The 18138-nt window shown below is 40.7% G+C and overlaps 1 protein-coding gene and 1 long non-coding RNA gene across 3 annotated transcripts in view; one reads left to right on the top strand and one right to left on the bottom strand.

Moving 5' to 3' along the window:
- PHLDB2 (pleckstrin homology like domain family B member 2) overlaps positions 1–18138 on the top strand; it is a 198862-nt gene that overhangs the window by 17100 nt on the left and 163624 nt on the right. The window lies entirely within an intron of this gene.
- LOC139182687 (uncharacterized) overlaps positions 1–18138 on the bottom strand; it is a 35966-nt gene that overhangs the window by 9033 nt on the left and 8795 nt on the right. The window contains exon 2 of the long non-coding RNA XR_011566213.1: positions 5787–5929. This is a non-coding gene — a long non-coding RNA (uncharacterized lncRNA). The remainder of the gene's footprint in view (positions 1–5786; positions 5930–18138) is intronic.

The following is an 18138-nucleotide window of genomic DNA, read 5'->3' on the forward strand; positions in this document are numbered from 1 at the left end:
GAGGATGAGACAGTTGGGTGGCATCATCGACTCGATGGACATGAGTTTGGGTAAACTCCGGGAGTTGGTGATGGACAGGAAGGCCTGGCGTGCTGCAGTTCATGGGGTCGCAAAGAATCAGACACGACTGAATGACTGAACTGAACTGAACTGACTCTTGTTTACTTCTCCCCTCTAGCTACCTATTATTTTTTTCTTTCTGAAAAAAAGACTGAGGTAAGGTATTTAATAGTAAAATTGGCATGGATAAACCTACCACATAGGGATGCTCTAAAGTAAAGATTAAAAGAATAATCTATGAAAAAGCACCCAGCAGACAGAGTGTAGATGTTCAATCAAGAAATAACTCCTCCTTTGCTTGTTGGTAGAGGGAAAGTATTACAAGATCGTGGACAGACAAGTGTTATTATGAGAGCTATGTTAAGTTCTTCCCCTCAGTGGAGTTAAATTGGTGAGAAAGGAACACCAAGGTTTATACATCAAATCTGTCTGTGACTCTTTTGTAGACTAAATTTATTCTTCCCAATCATCATTGCAGGTTTTAGAACAAAGCCTCGATTAAAGCCATGATTCTCACAAGCGAAGAGGGCTCTCTAAACAACAAATTATACCCACAGTTCAAGGTTCTATCAGATTCCTGGCATCAGATTAGGTATTCCTTTAAAAAAAGATTGCTGTCATCAATAGAACTCCTTATTAGCCCTCTTTCTTAGAAGGTGTAATAATATACTTTCTATGAGAACTAAGTAGTCATTTGGTCAACCAACTATTAAGGAACACCATTTATATCTGGTTACACAATTAGCATGTATTTCCCTGTCTGGATGATTTTAAAGGCTATTAAGAACAAAATAGTTTTGCTCTGAGTATATATAAGTACATTTTCCATAAAATGAGAAAGAATGAAATGCTCTGCCATATACACGTTGGAAGCCACATTCTGCAGTGAATAGGAATACGATTTTGGGTTCAGATGGTCCTGAGTTCAGATTTCTTGACTAGGCTGTGGACTTGGGAAAGTTATTGAACCTTTTTGAGATACAGTTTTCTCATCTGGAGATGATAATAGCATACCTTGTAGGGTTCTTAACAATTGCATGTCAAGTCAAAGTGTAAGTTGCTCAGTCGTGTCCAACTCTTTGCAACCCTATGGACTATAGCCCGCCAGGCTTCTCAGTCCATGGAATTCTCCAGACAAGAATACTGGAGTGGGTTGCCATTCTCTTCTCCAGGGGATATTCCTGACCCAGGGACCAAACCCTGGTCTCCCGCAGTGCAGGTGGATTCTTTACTGTCTGAGCCACAAGGGAAGCCATAAAATTGCATGAGACAATGTGTATCATGTACTTATTATGCATACAGTGTCTGACCCTAAAGGAAATGAACCAGTAAACAGTGGTTAATATATTGGTTATGATTACTAATTGCGCCAAGATTGGCCTAGCTACTGTCACAGGGGCTATGTGCCTTGAGCGTTTTTGTTTGTCCTTTATCTTTAGCCAACTGAACAACTGGAGTTCCAAAGTTGAATGGAGTTCCCTCACTGGAAGAGTTGCTGTGGAGTCTCCACGAGTTTAAGGAGCTTAATGGGGTCAGGAGGGTGTTGTAGGCAGTAGGAGTTAAACTTTCCCGGATCATACCATTGCCTCAGAGGTGTTTCAGCTTAGTCAGGCACCAGAAGGTGGAAACCTAGACTCCTAGTATTTATTCCTACCCAGAAATAGGCCATACCTGAGTTTTCATAATTCTGAAGGCTTTGTAGCATAGCTCTGAGTTTTCAGCCTCCCTCATCAGAAATAGAGACAACTCTCCATTTGGCAATTGACCAGGGGAGAAACTCCTGCTATTGTAGAAAATGGGATTCACTCTATTGCCCTTTGACTCCATATTGGCTCTGAAAGCCTCCTTTCCAAACAGACTTATTCATTCTCCTCAGGTAAATGTCTCTCCTCTGACAAAGACCCACACATTCAAAGTCCTTGAAAAGTTAAGTGTTTACCTCCCCACCGTTTCTAATCCACATAGTTAGTAGTCTTTTTACATCTTCTTCACAGCACTTAGGGTGTTAGGATTCTCTTAGTAAGTTGCTGAGTGACTGTAATCAAGGAGTCAGACTATGACATTAAACTAATTTATGTTTATGGCCATCTAAGCAGTAGTATTTTGTCCAAGAGATATAAGTTTTGATGGATGCAGAAGAAACTTTGGTGAGGTGAGCATGGTGGATTCTTTACCAAATGAGCTACCATGGAAGCCCATAGAGAAGCAAACTTAAAGATTGTTTCCTAGGAATCCACGAATATTGTGCTGTAAAATTCATCTCCTGATCTCTTTATATACACAATTAATCTTAAATTACTGCTTAAAAATACATTTTATGAATGTACCACAGTACCAAGCCTGAATAGGCAATATTTGAATAGTCTCCAGATTTTCAGTATTACAAAAATCCTTTGATGAATGACATAGTAGATAAATATTTGTTGTTAGTAACCTCTCCTTACAGTAAGTTCTTCTGTTTAGTTCAGTTTAGTTGCTCAGTTGTGTCCAACTCTTTGCAACTCCATGGACTACAGCATGACAGCCTTCCCTGTCCGTCACCAACTCCTATAGCTTGCTCAAATTCATATCCATCAAGTCAGTGATGCTATCCAACCATCTCATCCTCTGTTGTCCCCTTCTCCTTTGCCTTCAATCTTTCCCAGCATCAGGGTCTTTTCCAAGGAGTCAGTTCTTCACATCAGGTAGCCAAAGTATTGGAGTTCCAGCTTCAGCATCAGTCCTTCCAATGAATATTCAGGACTGATTTCCTTTAGGATGGACTGGTTGGATCTCCTTGCAGTCCAAGGGACTCTCAAGAGTCTTCTCCAACACCACAGTTCAAAAGCATCAATTCTTCAGCGCTCAGCTTTCTTCACAGTCCAACTCTCACGTCCATACATGACTACTGGAAAAACCATACCTTTGACTAGATGGACCTTTGTTGGCAAAGTAATGTCTCTGCTTTTTAATATGTTATCTACTTTGGAGAGGGAAATGGCAACCGACTCCAGTACTCTTGCCTGGAAAAGTCTATGGGCTACAACCCATGGGGTCACAAGGAGTCAGACAAGACTTCACTTTCACTTTCAAGTTGGTCATAGCTTTTCTTCCAAGGAACAGTAAGTTCCTAGATATTGCATTGCTGAGTGAAAGGCTCTGCACAGGATTTTGTTCACATGAAGAAGCCTGCTCTGAACATTCTATACAGGACTCCTATGCAGCAGATGTAACATGTGTCTCCTGGGAGTGGACTTTCCAAGTCTTGGATAAAGGACCGTAAGGCTCAGTTTTCCCAGGCAGTCCCAGTTAATTCCAGCTGACCTAGGGACTCATCCTTTTAGTGCCCCTTTTTATTCTCAAAAGTGTCTTGGTTTGGGCAATATATAATCAGTCATCCTAGTCATAGGATAGATGAAGACTTTCCTTTATGAGATAATGTAAAGCTGTTCCCAAAACTGTTGCACCAACTCAAATTCCCCTAATAATCTATAAGTGATCCCTGGATCCACATCCTCTCTGACACCTGGTACTGTCAATCAGACTTTTTCATGCTTATCAAGCAAATGGTTGTAAAATACTATTTTATTAAAATCATGATTTACATTTCCTGGGGCTCCCTGGGTGCCTCAGATGGTAAAGAGTCCACCTGCAATGCAGGAGACCTGGGTTCAATCCCTTGGTCGGGGAGATTCCCTGGAGAAGGGAATGGCTACTCCAATATTCTTGCCTGGAAAATTCTATGAACAGAGGAACCTGGTGGGCTACAATTCATGCGTTGCAAAGAGTCAGACACAATTGAGCAACTAGCACTTCATCACCTTCACTTTATTTCCTGATCTCTGTTGATGTTAAATATTATTTCATACTTCTGTTAGCTATATATTTATCTTCTTTGAAATGCCTGTTTGTACCTTTTGACTATATTTTACTGGAATGTTTGGGTTGAGCCAACAAAAATTGAACACAGCCCAAATGCCTATCAAAAGGAGAGGACACGGGCTTCCCTGGTGACTCAGTAGTAAAGAATCCATCTGCCAGTGCAGGAGGCACAGGTTTGATCCCTGATCCAGGAAGATCGCACATGCTGTGGAGCAACTAAGCCCGTGTGCCACAGATACTGAGTCGGTGCTCCTGAGAGTCATAAGTATTGCACACCCTAGAAAGTGTGCTCCTCTACAAGGGAAGCCGCCACAATGAGAAGCCCTGCATGCAGCAGCTAGAGAGTAGCTCCTGCTTGCCACAACTAGAGAGAAGCCTGCACAGCGACGAAGACCCAGCACAGGCAAAAATAAATAAGTAAAATTATCTTTTTAAAAAAGGAGAGGGTATGAATCAGCTGTGCTGAATACAATGTGATACAATTCATCAGCCAACTGAAGTTCATCAAACTATCATGTGACATGATCCATATCTTAGCAATATATTATTAAATTAAAAATAATTTTGTAAAGATTAAATATACACATTTACATATGTACATATACACCAAAATTAAAATTTCAGAAATACAAATGCTACCAAAAATATCTATATAAAAGAGAAAGCATTTATATGATGACGAATATGTAATCCAGATTACCTCAGAGAGGAAGGAAGCAGAGGATAAAATCCAGAGATCTTATGGTTATGTGTCAGTTACCATCAAGATCTGAGCATTTGTTTGGGGTGATACATTCTAAGGATTTATCACAAATAAATAAACAAACAAAAGACCATGTATACATAATGAGTCAATATTATGATTAATTTTTTTACAGTGAAGAGAGGCGAAAAAATGCACATTTTAAGATTATGCAGAGATATCATCAGATCTGCCCTCAAGAAAGATTAAACAATTTATATTCCCACAAAATACATGAGTACCTATTTCACTGTATCCTGCATTATTCTGTAAAGCTAAAGTGATTGGACTAGATTCACCCAGGCCATGCTGTATGGAATGAAGCAGGAACCTCTGTCCCTGATCCGCTAATGGTGAGGCATCTTCTCCACCAGTGTCATCTTTGCTCAAAGCCTGCCTATTTGCTGAAATCCTACCTAAGTAGTGCCCAGAGCTGGGATGGGGAGCAGGGCCTAATCCCACTGGGGAAGGGGTAGAACCATATGGAATGCCTCTATTACCACGGGGTTTAGTGGCTCCCAGATGTGAAGAGAACCACCTGCTCCCCAGCTGTTTCCTTGTTTACGCCAGCCACAGCCCCTTTCCAGTAATATTTTCTCCAGATGCATTTGCCAATACTACTCTAAAACCTGCCTGCTGACCACCACTATCATCATTAACAGTAACAACTAATGTCTGGTTTTTGTTTAAAATGCCCAGAGTATCAGGTACCTAAATAAGAATAGACATACTTGTGTTTATTTGTTTTACAATTAGATAAACATGCTTAGGCCTCTATCCTCCAGTCATGAGAAATTGCATCTCAGAAGTGTTTAAGTGCCCCTTTCCCTTCCAAAGATGGTAGGAGAATAGAAATGGCTGAAAAGGAGATGGAAATCTAACTAGAAAATTTAGTTCATCGCCAAAGAGCACATGGTCTAAGCTTGGGTCCATTTGCATGCGGCTGCCTCTAGTTACTCTGTGGAAAGTTGGAGCTGGGGCCCTTTTGTTGAGACTTTTCACACTGGCCTCCACAATGGCCTCCATCAAAGATCTTTCCATCTCCAGTGAGCCCTATGAAAGCAGAGCTTGGCCCCCACCGTATCTAATTGAAATAAACTATGCACTTAATAAAATCACTCACCTCCTTACATCTTCAAATCTTGGGAGATCCCAGTCTCTTTTCCATACACACTCCCCCACCAAACCTTGGAGCTTCTCTCCCTTTGGGATAATCCTTCAGGGTGCCTCAGTTTACCTAGTTGTCATAAGCAAAATCCTGTTTTCCTAAGGAGAAATAGAAAAAAATAGCTTTCCATCTTTCCAGAGTCTTCTAGAATAGCAAAGTCAAAATAAACTGATACGTTAAAAAAAAAATTCCAGAGGTGTTATGACATTGTCCTGGCGATTTTACCCTCGAAATATGTCAAAAATTTACCCACTTCTCTCCAACTCTCTTTACTATCACGTAATTCAAGCCACCATTCTTATGCGCTCTATTATAACAAATATAAACAAATCTCCCTTGTTCTCTTCAAACTTGATTTTCCACAAACCAGCCAGAGGGAAATTTTTACAATACAAATCAGATTATATTACAGCCTTAATTAGTAAGATATAAAAGAGTAATAATAATGATATATTCAAATTAAAAGTCCTAACAAGGACAGGGAAGGGTAGGTGACTCAGTGGTAAAAAAACAAACAAAAATAAAAAAACCTGAGTTTGGAAAATCCCATAGAGAAGGGAATGGCAACCCATTCCAGTCTTCTTGCCTGGGAAATCCCACAGACAGAGAAGCCTGGTGAGCTACAGTCTATGACACAAAGAGTCGGACATGACTTAGTGACCATACAACAACAATGATCAAGGACAAGGTTTGTAAGCCTTCCAGCCTTATTCCTGTTGCATTTCTCCAGATGCGGGACACGGTTTTGTTTGTTTCTTTGTTCTTAAACTCTCCCTAGCTCTTCACTACCTCAGGCTTAGTCTATCCCTCTGCCTGAAATCTTTTCCTGTGTACCTTCTGCTTCTGCCTCAGGTCTGAGCTAAATGCTACTTCCTCAGAGATGTCTTTTATTGATTTCAAAATCAGTGTAAGTGTGACCCTGTTTTCATCTCTCCTTATACTCTTTATTGTCCTTCTTGGCACATTCAAAATTCCTCATTATCTACATATTGGTACTGACCATGTACCTAGTATCACTAGTGCCTAGCATAGTAGACACACGAGAAATTAATGAATGAAAGAGAAGGATATAGAACCCTGAGTGGCTCAAGTTCTACTTAGGGAGATACACGTGTGTGTGTGCACACGCACACACACACGCACACACACACACACACACACACAGAGTATTTGTGGCTTATTGAAGAGACCCTCCCTCTCCTAATTCTCAGCTCAGAAACTGGCTAACAGCAGGCTCAACCCAACCATTGCTACAGCCTTTCTGTTTCATATTACTGTTAACTACCATTCTTGAAAGCAATTCAATCCACGTGCAGGATTACATGAGACAATCAGTCATGAGACAAAGGCAAAAATGCCTTAGTTTTGACTCTTTGCGACCCATGGACTGTAGCTCACCAGGCTTGTCCATGGAATACTCCAGGCAAGAATATTAGAGTGGGTTGCCACTTCCTCCTCCAGGGGATCTTCCTGAATCAAGAATCAAACCCTAGTCTCCTGCAATGCAGACAGATTCTTTACTGTCTGAGCCACCAGGGAAGCCCATGTTTACTATAGTCTGTATCTATTGTCATCCTTCCTATATGTGACTTTTTTTTCCTTTCTTTTTTTTTTTTTTTTGATGCTTTGGAAGCCACTATAAATTTGGCAAATATATTTATAAGCTGAAATAATAGGAAGATATGTAGAAATAAATATGTATTTAATTTCAAGCAGAAACTGAGAAATATTCATCTTTGCATTTAATCAACTTTAAGAAGAATCAGTCTTGGGGAACATCCTACAATCTTTCCCCTTTCACCGAGGCTTCACTTCCAGTCCCCATTCTTCACATTGATGAAGCAGACAGTTTCAGCTGCTCTTCAATAGTATACAGACTGATTGTTTCGGAAAAAAAATTTTTTTTGAAAGTTAGGAATTACTCTAAAGAAAGAAATTCATACCAACTGGGAAATGTTCCTAAAAATAGTTTCATGACAAGAATAATCAAGTATGTTTGTAATTGTCTCTGCTGCTGCTGCTGCTAAGTCGCTTCAGTCGTGTCTGACTCTGTGCGACCCCATAGACGGCAGCCCACCAGGCTCCTCTGTCCCTGGGATTCTCCAGGCAAGAATACTGGAGTGGGTTGCCATTTCCTTCTCCAATGCATGAAAGTGAAAAGTGAAAGTGAAGTCGCTCAGTCGTGCCTGACTCTTAGCGACCCCATGGACTGGAGCCTACCAGGCTCCTCCGTCCATGGGATTTTCCAGGCAAGAGTACTGGAGTGGGGTGCCATTGCCTTCTCCGTAATTGTCTCTAAGTCATTATAAACATTATATTACAAAGTTGGTAACTGAATTGGATTTTCCTTCATATCAAATCAGAGAGACTTCAAGCTATCTCACTGCTGGGAATTTAATCTGTGGATGTACTCCTATGTGAAGATATTTATATTGCTTCTGTGCTGTTGCTGTTTAGTTGTTAAGTCATGTCTGACTCTTTTGTGACCCTGTGCACTATAGCCTATCAGGCCCTTTTGTCCATGGGATTTTCCAGGCATGAATACTGGAGTGGGTTGCCATTTCCTTCTCCAAGAGATCTTCCTGCCCCAGGGATCCAACCTCATCTCCTGCATTGGCAGGCAGATTCTTTGCCACTGAGCCACCTTGGGAAGCCCATGCTTCTATGTAATTCTCCCAAATTGAAAACAACAAAAGTTTTCATCAGAAGGCATTGTTTTAATCAGCTATGTTCTAACTATGAAGTGGAACACTGCTGCTGCTGCTAAGTCGCCTCAGTCGTGTCCGACTCTGTGCGACCCCCCCACCAGGCTCCCCCTTCCCTGGGATTCTCCAGGCAAGAACACTGGAGTGGGTTGCCATTTCCTTCTCCAGTGCATGAAAGTGAAAAGTGAAAGGGAAGTTGTTCAGTCGTGTTCGACCCTCAGCGACCCCATGGACTGCAGCCTTCCAGGCTCCTCCGTCCATGGGATTTTCCAGGCAAGAGTACTGGAGTGGGGTGCCATTGCCTTCTCCAGTGGAACACTATACACTCTTAAAAAGCAATAAAGAGAATCCACACGTATTAATATTGGGCCAATTCCAGGAGATAGTGAGGACCAGGGAGACTTGGGGTGCTACAGCCCATGGGGTCACAAAGAGTCGGACATGACCTACCAACTGAACAATAACAACAGCAAGTACCAATATGAGAGAAGGGCTAAGAAATATTATTAAATAAAAATGCAAAAGAACTGTGTATACATACAGTCCTATTTGTACAGAAACAAGATTGTATAATGTACTATTCAAAAAGCATTTCTGGAAGGACACTCAAGAAACTCTCATTGGGGACTATTTTTGGGAAATAAGAGTGTGGCTTGGGGTAAAAAGAACTTTTTAGTTTTATACCCTTTAAATCTTTTGATTACCTTTTAATCATGAATTAGTATTATTTTGTTATTAGATTCTTATTATACATATATCAGTTTAAAGATACAGTGTTTTAGATTGAAGTTACTTGGGAAAATGTCTTGACTTAGCTTCTCATTATATATACCTTCAATTTCTGTATGCCAGTGACTGTTGTGGGCTATGCATTTGCCTTAGTGTTCCCCATCTCTAATAACATTATGTACTGGCAAGTCTGGATTTTCACTTCTGCTACTGAACTCTTTAATCTTGCTTATTTTAAGAAGCATTTCCCAGTTTCTTTACAGAAATCTGTAAAAGTAGTGGTTTTAAGGTTGCTTCTAAATTTAAGTTCAAAATCAAAAATTGTATAGGATTCTTAGTCTTTCAGCTAATCATTCATTTAACCTACATTTACGGGCATAGCTTTGCATATGTAGCATTTTGTAAGTTACAAGGTGATTATGACAAAGTGCGATTCATGGGGTCGCAAAGAGTCGGACACGACTGAGCGACTGAACTGACTGACTGAACTGACCTGATTTTAAAGAGCAGGAAATGCAGTGGGGAGAGACAGAAGTTGGCTTTAATCTATAAAATCTGTTCCAAAAACTCTTAATGCAAAGGGAGCATGGGGCACAGGAGAAAAGTTACTAAACTACACTGGACTAAGGGAGATTTCCAGGAAAACATAACAATCAAGATGAATCTCTAAAAAAAAAACAAAAATAGTTGGCAAAACACCACTACCTTCACTAGAACATTTTACATAACTTGGAATTAGAGAATTTTAGACATAGAGATGACCTTAAAAGAACATGAAATCTAGTCCTCCCATTTTAAAAATAAACATTTTTTAAAACAACGGCTGGAGGTTCAGATTAAGTGGGCAGTACAGAGTAGACCCTTAACAAATGTTCCTTCCTTCCAGGACCAAGTACATAATTTATAAGTCATCTTGTTCAAAATGGTTAAGAATTTCAAGACAGCTACAACAAAGCATTAAGTCAACATGGGCCCCTCTGAGTATGAGACTTTGTACAACTACCGCATGGTTCTCAGGCCAGTAATGTACGCCCCCCTCCCTCTTCTTACCTAAATTCCTAGAAGGCCCCAGAGGCAGAATCTAAATAAGAACCCAGGTCTCCTCAGACCCTATTTCATGCCCTGTGCTCTTCAGATTTAGAACAAAAACCAACTCAACTGGAAATGTCAATATCATGTAGAGAGGATAATGCTTTTTTAATTTTTCCTGCACACAATTGTACAATTGTGTTAGGAAATGCATAAAACCACATTGTGCTGCTTGCTCAAATAGCTAAATAACCCAGGCCTTTAGGCAATGGAGTGGGTCATGAATTCTGTCTTTCACTCTTTCATTTTTGCATATTATTAAAAAAAGATGAATTTATAATGCTGTTTTTCAAAACAAAATGATTACAATAAGAAAAAATCCTACAGAATAGAGAACAGCATGCTTCTAACAAGGCTGAAGCTTCTAGAAGCAATGCTTCTAACAAGGCTAACTCAGCTCTTCTTTTACCTATAAAGACAAACACTTCTCAAAATTAAAACACTCATAAATAATCCATTAACCTCAATGATTTGTCAGTATAAATGAATCAACGTGTGCCTTCATTTATTCATGTAATAAACATGAATAAACATGAATCGATGTGCCAAGAGCCTGGGACAAAGATGGTTCACAGTAGGTGTTCACTCAAAGTGAGTGATGATGGATGAATGAGTGACTAAATAAAGAACCACAATCGGATGCTATCAGGCCATAAAAAGGAATGAAGTACATGTTACAACTTGGATGAAACTACAAATCATTATGCAGTTTAAAAGAAACCAGACGCAAAAGACCACATATTGTATGATTCCATTTATATAAAATGTCCAGAATAGGCAATCTATAGAACCAGAAAGTAGATTCGTGGTTGCTGGGGGCTGGGAGAAGGGAGGAATGGGGAGTGACTGCTTATGAGTATGAGTGTTTGGGATTTTTTTTTCCTGTGATTAAAAAGTTCTGAAATTAGAAAGTATTGATGGTTGCACAACTCTGTGTGTATACTGCTGCTGCTGCTGCTAAGTCGCTTCAGTCGTGTCCAACTCTGTGCAACCCCATAGACGGCAGCCCATCAGGCTCCCCCGTCCCTGGGGTTCTCCAGGCAAGAGCACTGGAGTGGGTTGCCATTTCCTTCTCCAATGCATGAAAGTGAAAAGTGAAAGTGAAGTTGCTCAGTCATGTCCGACTCTTAGCGACCCCATGGACTGCAGCCTACCAGGCTCCTCGGTCCATGGGATTTTCCAGGCAAGAGTACTGGAGTGGGGTGCCATCACCTTCTCCCCTGTGTGTATACTAAAAACTATTTAACTGTATAGCTTAAAAAGGCTGAATACTGTAATATGTAAATTATACCTCAATTTTTTTAATTTTTAAAATAACTAAACCAAGATGGAGAGATTGACTAACTTGCTAAAGATCAAATATTTAGTAAGTGGAATTCTGAGTCTTAACACCAAGACTCATGGCTCCTACCTAGGGTTTTTACCAGTCTATCAAGCTAAAGCCCCGGAAATTGCAGAGCACCACCAACTCTCTCTAGGGTGCCATAAACACAGGATTTACATACAACCATGTGGATCAAGGGGTTACCTCACCAGAGACTGCATTCTGACTCCCTCTGACCTATGAGGAGTGTAGCACAAAGCAGAGAAGAGAAAGAGTGAAGGGAGAGCACCTTCCAAGAGGGTCCTCATTTTCTCTCCATTGTTCTTGATACCCCCCAAGAGGCCCTTGTATCTCAGGTCTTGCTCAAGGATCCAGAATAGCTAGCAATATCCCTATGGTGCTTCTGTATGTATTCTGTTATACCTTAGAATATTCATTTCCTGTTTTCTCAAGTCTAATTTATTTCAAGGCTAGCACAAGGCAAGATGACCCATAACCTTGTGAAATGCTTGGTATGTATCCTTCAGGACAGATGTTAAGTCTATTAATCTGGTTAATAATAAAATAACAGCAATCACAGCTTGTCCTTGCTGATGGGTTATATGTGACAGCTTCCTAAAGCTTATTTTACATGCCTTTATTGTTACAATAGAGTGAGACAAGCATCATCCATTGTCTTACGGCAAAGGAAATAGACATAGCTCTAAAACCTCCATCTTCTAACTCCTAGTTTACTTTCCTCTCTTCTTCCCTATGAACGGGATCAAGCAGCCTTCCTTACACTTAATTTGCCCAAGGGTTGGAGTGAAGTATGAGGGAGCTGGGTGATGGGGATATGTGGTTTCTGTCTTTCCAAGAAAAGTTAAAGTTATCGTCTTGCTCCCCCAAAAAGATAATCAATCATAGTTAAAATGGCAACATGTCGCTGGAAAAGGAAATAAAAATCAAAACCAAAATAAAGCAGATATGTAGTATCAAGAAGCCCTAAAGAGATGAAAGATTTAACTCTACACTGTGTAGGAGACTTTACACAAAAAGGTGTATACTCACCTCTAGGCACAAAAGAAAAAAAGCAGAAATGTCTGTATGTTCTTTGTTGCTGTATAGACATTGTTCTAATTTTGAAATGAGCAGCCATTCCTTGATGCATGTGTTAGCTGCAAGTGGAATCCGGGAGAACACAGTGAACAAAAGGTCCACCTTTAAGCTGCAAAGCAGAAATAACAGGCAACCAGCGAAAATTTATGTGGTCCTTCAACTTTTGGTCAGGATCGGAATGTCTCTCCCTCACTGACCAATATGGAATGGAATGCAACGTGGTGACTAATGGGTTCTCTGCAATCCCGAGACCGGTTCTGTTCTAACCAACCCCCTTGGATTCCTCTTAGCCCCAGTCCAGTGAGCCATCCTGGGGACCATCCCCCACCCATGCCAGAACTCCTGAGACAGGGCAGGGATGGTACCACCCTTCACCCGCCAGTCAGCCCTGACTCGGGCACCCAAATCAATTTTCAGGGAACTCAAGATAACTAAATGAGACACCATCCCACCCACCACAACCAGTAGCTGTCATGTGGGTGTAGGAAATGATGGGCTTTGAAATCCCACAAATTAGGAACTTTATCTCAACTCTGCCTTGTATCCCATGTAGAATTTGAAAGTGTTCATCTCACTGAACACTCATGTTCTCATCTGCAATAATGAACATGTAAATAGCCTTTTTAGAAGCGTTGTTTTAAAAGAAAATGAGATAAAGAACAAAAGGTTTCAATTTACAAGTGTGTGTGTGTGTGCGTGCGTGCACGCATGTGTGTGCTTAGCCACTCAGTCGTGTCTGACTCTTTGTGACACTATGGACTGCAGCCCGCATGTACTCCTCTGTCCATGGGGATTCTCCAGGCAAGAATACAGGAGTGGGGTTACCACGCCCTCCTCCAGGGGATCTTCCCAACCTAGGGATCGAATGAACCCAGGTCTCCTGCATTGCAGGTGGATTCTTAACCGTCTGAGCCACCAGAAGACCCAATTTACAAGTATTTCTTAACAAATCTTAGATTTCTTCCTTCCGTTTCCAAAGATAATTGACTTTAGGCTAAGCAGTATCTTGAGAGGGGGAGATTCTGAGGGATCAATCCCAGAATACATGAATGCATGTATTCATTAGAAGATGTGTGACTTAATTCATCCTCCAAAATTTTGTTTATTGCTTTACTTTTTGTTTCCTTGATTCTTTTTAATACTTTTGTAAAATTTTTTTGAACTTAAAAAATACAGGTCTTTACATTTATTTCTATATGTTACATTACTCCATTCCATTGAAATTCTCTTGAATCAAAGATGAGCCAATAGTGTGAAGCATCTGCTGAACAAGTAAATGAGCGCTTGGCTGCATTACTAGGAGTGCAGTGTATAGTTCAGGGGATGCGATGGTGCCACTCTACCTCTTCCTAGTCAGAAAATACACCTGGAGCTTTTCAGCCACCTGGTTCCGGGTGTCTTATTTAAGAATACCCTGAAAACTCTTCACATGAACTTTCTTGTCGTCTGTCTATTCCAGTGTTTCTAAACCTTTTGTTCATTACCATACTCATAAACAGCTTTCTAGACATTTTTTTTCTAATCTTCTCTCTCCCATGAAATTTAATACTACAAATAAGCTATTATACTTGATTATGTACTGCATGTATATCTGTATTTTTTACATAGAAAGAATGAATTTTTTCACCCGCCCCCACTAAGAACCAGTTTTCATCCCCTTGAGGGGTGATACTGCCTTCATTGAGAATGGATGGCCTTTTCCACAATGCCATGCTATTGCCAGAATACAGGGTACGCCAGGATAGAAAAAACCATGGTGCATGTGTTCAGATCTGCTGTTCTCCTGTATACTCTGGCATCTAACAGGTTCTCTGAGACTAAAGTCTCTCTATATAAAATGAGGGTGCATAATTCTGTCGTGAGGAATAAATTTAGCATACAAAGTGCAGAAGACAGGGCCAGGCAAGTATTAAACAGTTAATAAATGATCATTATTGTTGACTGGGAAATCATTTAAAACACATTCCATCTTGAGAAAAAGAACCTAGGGAGGGGAAGTAATGCAAGTTAGTGATTGAAGATTAGGGTTTAACCTTCAACCCTTATAACCCTTCTATATATAGAAGAAAAATGAATCCCACAGATTGAGGGCAGTGCCAGTACAATTGAGAATAATGGGCTAAATGTAGTTAACTCAAACACTGCTTTACTTCCTTGGTAGGAGGAACATTTTATGAATAATCCTTTTTTCTTTGGCCTGATTTTATGCCTAACTCAATAGTTCTCAGTCCTGGCTGAACATTAGAATCACCTGGGGAGTTTAAAAATTGCCAGCGTCTGGGTCCCAGCCCAGAAATTCTGATTTCATTGGTCTGAATTGAGCTGTCTGGGCATTGGGGATTTTAAAGGTTTCCCTAGCAATGTTAATATATAGCCGTAGTGAAAAAAAACCAAGGCCAAACAAGAATGTGATTTATTTCCTGTGACTTAGGGAACCAGTTCAAAATCGTGGATTAAACTGTTTCTAGAGAATATGGCAACCCACTCTAGTATTCTTGCCTGCAGAATCCCAGGGACAGAGGAGCCTAGTGGGCTGCCGTCTATGGGATCGCACAGAGTCAGACTCGACTGAAGCGACTTAGCAGCAGCAGCAGCAGCAGAGAATACCAAGCTAACACCTTAGGAAGAGGCAAGCTTCAGAGTGTGCCTGCCCCCACTCAGATGTTCCATCCCCAAATGATCTTTATAAATTTTCTCAGCAGAGTTGGATGTTTAGGCAATCAAGTGTGAGGGCGTTGTGTGAATGACATTAGCTACTTCTTCTCAAAAGAAAGAGGAGACTGTCTTCTACCTCCACTTCCACTGACACTTTTCATTTCACTCCATCAGAACTGAGTTTTAACATATTCCTGAGTAATACATGTGCATCTTGCATGTGTATCTGTTATAAGGAGACAGAATCTGCCTGGATTATTGCTCTAATTTAAAAGCTCTAAATACCCAGAAAGGCCTGGACAAGTCTCTACCCTCTCTAGGCTCCAAATATTCAATTTACGAACTCTAAGGTATTTTCCAGTTACTGGATTCAATGATTGCAATTCTCATAATACAGTAATGAGCAAATTCTTCACTGAGGGCCCTCCCTGCAGCTCTGTTGCTAGTACCAAACAACTCCTAAAATGAGTTTAGATTTCTGTTAAAATTATTAGTTGCTGCTGCTGCTGCTAAATCACTTCAGTCGTGTCTGACTCTGTGCGACCCCATAGACGGCAGCCTACCAGGCCCCCTTGTCCCTGGGATTCTCCAGGCAAGAACACTGGAGTGGGTTGCCATTTCCTTCTCCAGTGCATGAAAGTGAAAAGTGAAAGTGAAGTCACTCAGTCGTGTCTGACTCTTAGCGACCCCATGGACTGCAGCCCACCAGGCTCCTCTGTTCATGGGATTTTCCAGGCATTAGCACATACACGTAAATGATATACTTGAGCAGTATATTTAAATATTTCCCAAGAAAGACAGTAGCTCAGCATATAATTTCTAGGAACAACTGGCAGATGTAATCAAGAAAATGCTGCATTAAATAATTATTATCTCTGACAGATAAGGTAATGACAGAACCCTCATTGATTTACTAACTGGTCAGCTACAATATTGCAAAGTTGTGACATGACATTAATCATTACCTGGTGAAAAGATTAAGAGCTTTTGTGTGATGCTGTGCCTTCCTGAGAAAATCACTAATAAATCCACATAAACCAGAGGTGCCAGAAGAAAGCTCTGGCTATGGAATTGAGGGACAGTTTGTTTAAAGAAAGGAAAACAGCCCTAAATAGTAAAGTAAATATTTTCCTCTGCCTTTGGGTGACCTTATGCTCAACCTCTTGCCTTGTGAGAATGCTGTCTCCAAGCCTGTGGTTTTGTGGCATGTCAGTAATTCTGGAGAGTCTCTCTGTAGTTTGGCAGTAGGCCACTTCCCAGCCACACTAACCTGAGTTCCTCCTCGTCTCCACAAAAATCTACATGCTCACTAGCTCCCTCCTTTCTTGAGATGGATTTTCTTTCTTTAATGCATATCAGCTCACTGTCCCTGAAATAACTTTAATAAGATTCCCCTTCCTCATTTTGAAGGCACAGCCTTGCAGGTCTCCCACTTACGTAGAAGCTTTGCTTTCTGGTGGTACGAGGTTAAAAGAAATGACAGTCAAGGACATAACTGCAAAAAGAGCCACTTAAAATTCACTGGTCTGGTCACTTATAGAGGTCTGAGGACAACAGTCAATGATGCAATTAAATAAAGTATGAGAATTCAAAAGAATTCTCATTCTACCTTAAGAACATAAGGAAAAATTTCACTTATGTAAGTTAAGTAAGTTCTAAAGATCTGCTGTACAACCCTATGCCTGTAGTTAACAAACCCTATTGGACACTTTAAACATTTTAAGAAGCTTTTAAAAAAGAATGTACTGTGGCACAACCCAGTGCGTCATGTCATGGCTGGCAAGCCCAAAGAGCCCAGTGGGATGTCATTGTCCCACTGCCAGGATTCCTCAAACAGGGGCTGCACACAACAGACACAGAGATGGGAAACACGTATTCAAGGAAGCGGTCTGTCCGGGCCACACTTACTTGTGTTTTCTCGAGCATTTCTGGAACAAAACCACCTCTCCATGACTGCTTTAATCTGTTTCGGCTGCCATAACAAAATACCGTGGACCATGGTTCACACAACAGATACTTATTTCTCACAGTTCTGGGGGCAGGCACAGGGAGTTTCTGGTGAGAAACACTTCCGGCCTTGCAGACAACTGCCCCCACTGAATGCTCAGGTTGTGGGGAGGGGGAAGCAAGGAAGAGGATCTCTCTTCTATCCTTGTAAGGCCACTGATCTCTTAGGACTTAACCCATGCGACCTAATTTAATCCTCATTACCTATAAAACCCCCTCTCTCCTAACACAATCACACTGAGGTTAAGACTTCAGCATTCTGTGTTCTGGGGGACAATTCAGTCCATAGCATGACCCAGAAACCCATACAGAATATCCCCAAAAGCAGAAATCACTTTCACTCTTTAAAGTAACATTTTACAAATGCCTTATTTTTGACAACCAAATGATTTGTCCAAAATAAATTTTACAAAGATATCTAGTACATAATAAATAGATAAATGGAATAGCTCCTACCTTATCTTAGGGGATAGATTCCAAGACCCTCAGTGGATGCCTGAAACCATGAATAGTGCTGAACCCTATAAATACTGTTTTTTTTCTACACATACTTACTTATGATAAAGTTATACATTAGGCACCATAAGAAATTAACAACAATAACCAATAATCAGTCAGTTCAGTTCAGTTGCTCAGTTGTATCTGACTCTGCAACCCCATGGACTGCCGCACGTCAGACTTCCCTGTCCATCACCAACTC

This window comes from Bos indicus, chromosome 1 (genome assembly GCF_029378745.1).
Source record: "Bos indicus isolate NIAB-ARS_2022 breed Sahiwal x Tharparkar chromosome 1, NIAB-ARS_B.indTharparkar_mat_pri_1.0, whole genome shotgun sequence".
NCBI lineage: Eukaryota > Metazoa > Chordata > Mammalia > Artiodactyla > Bovidae > Bos > Bos indicus.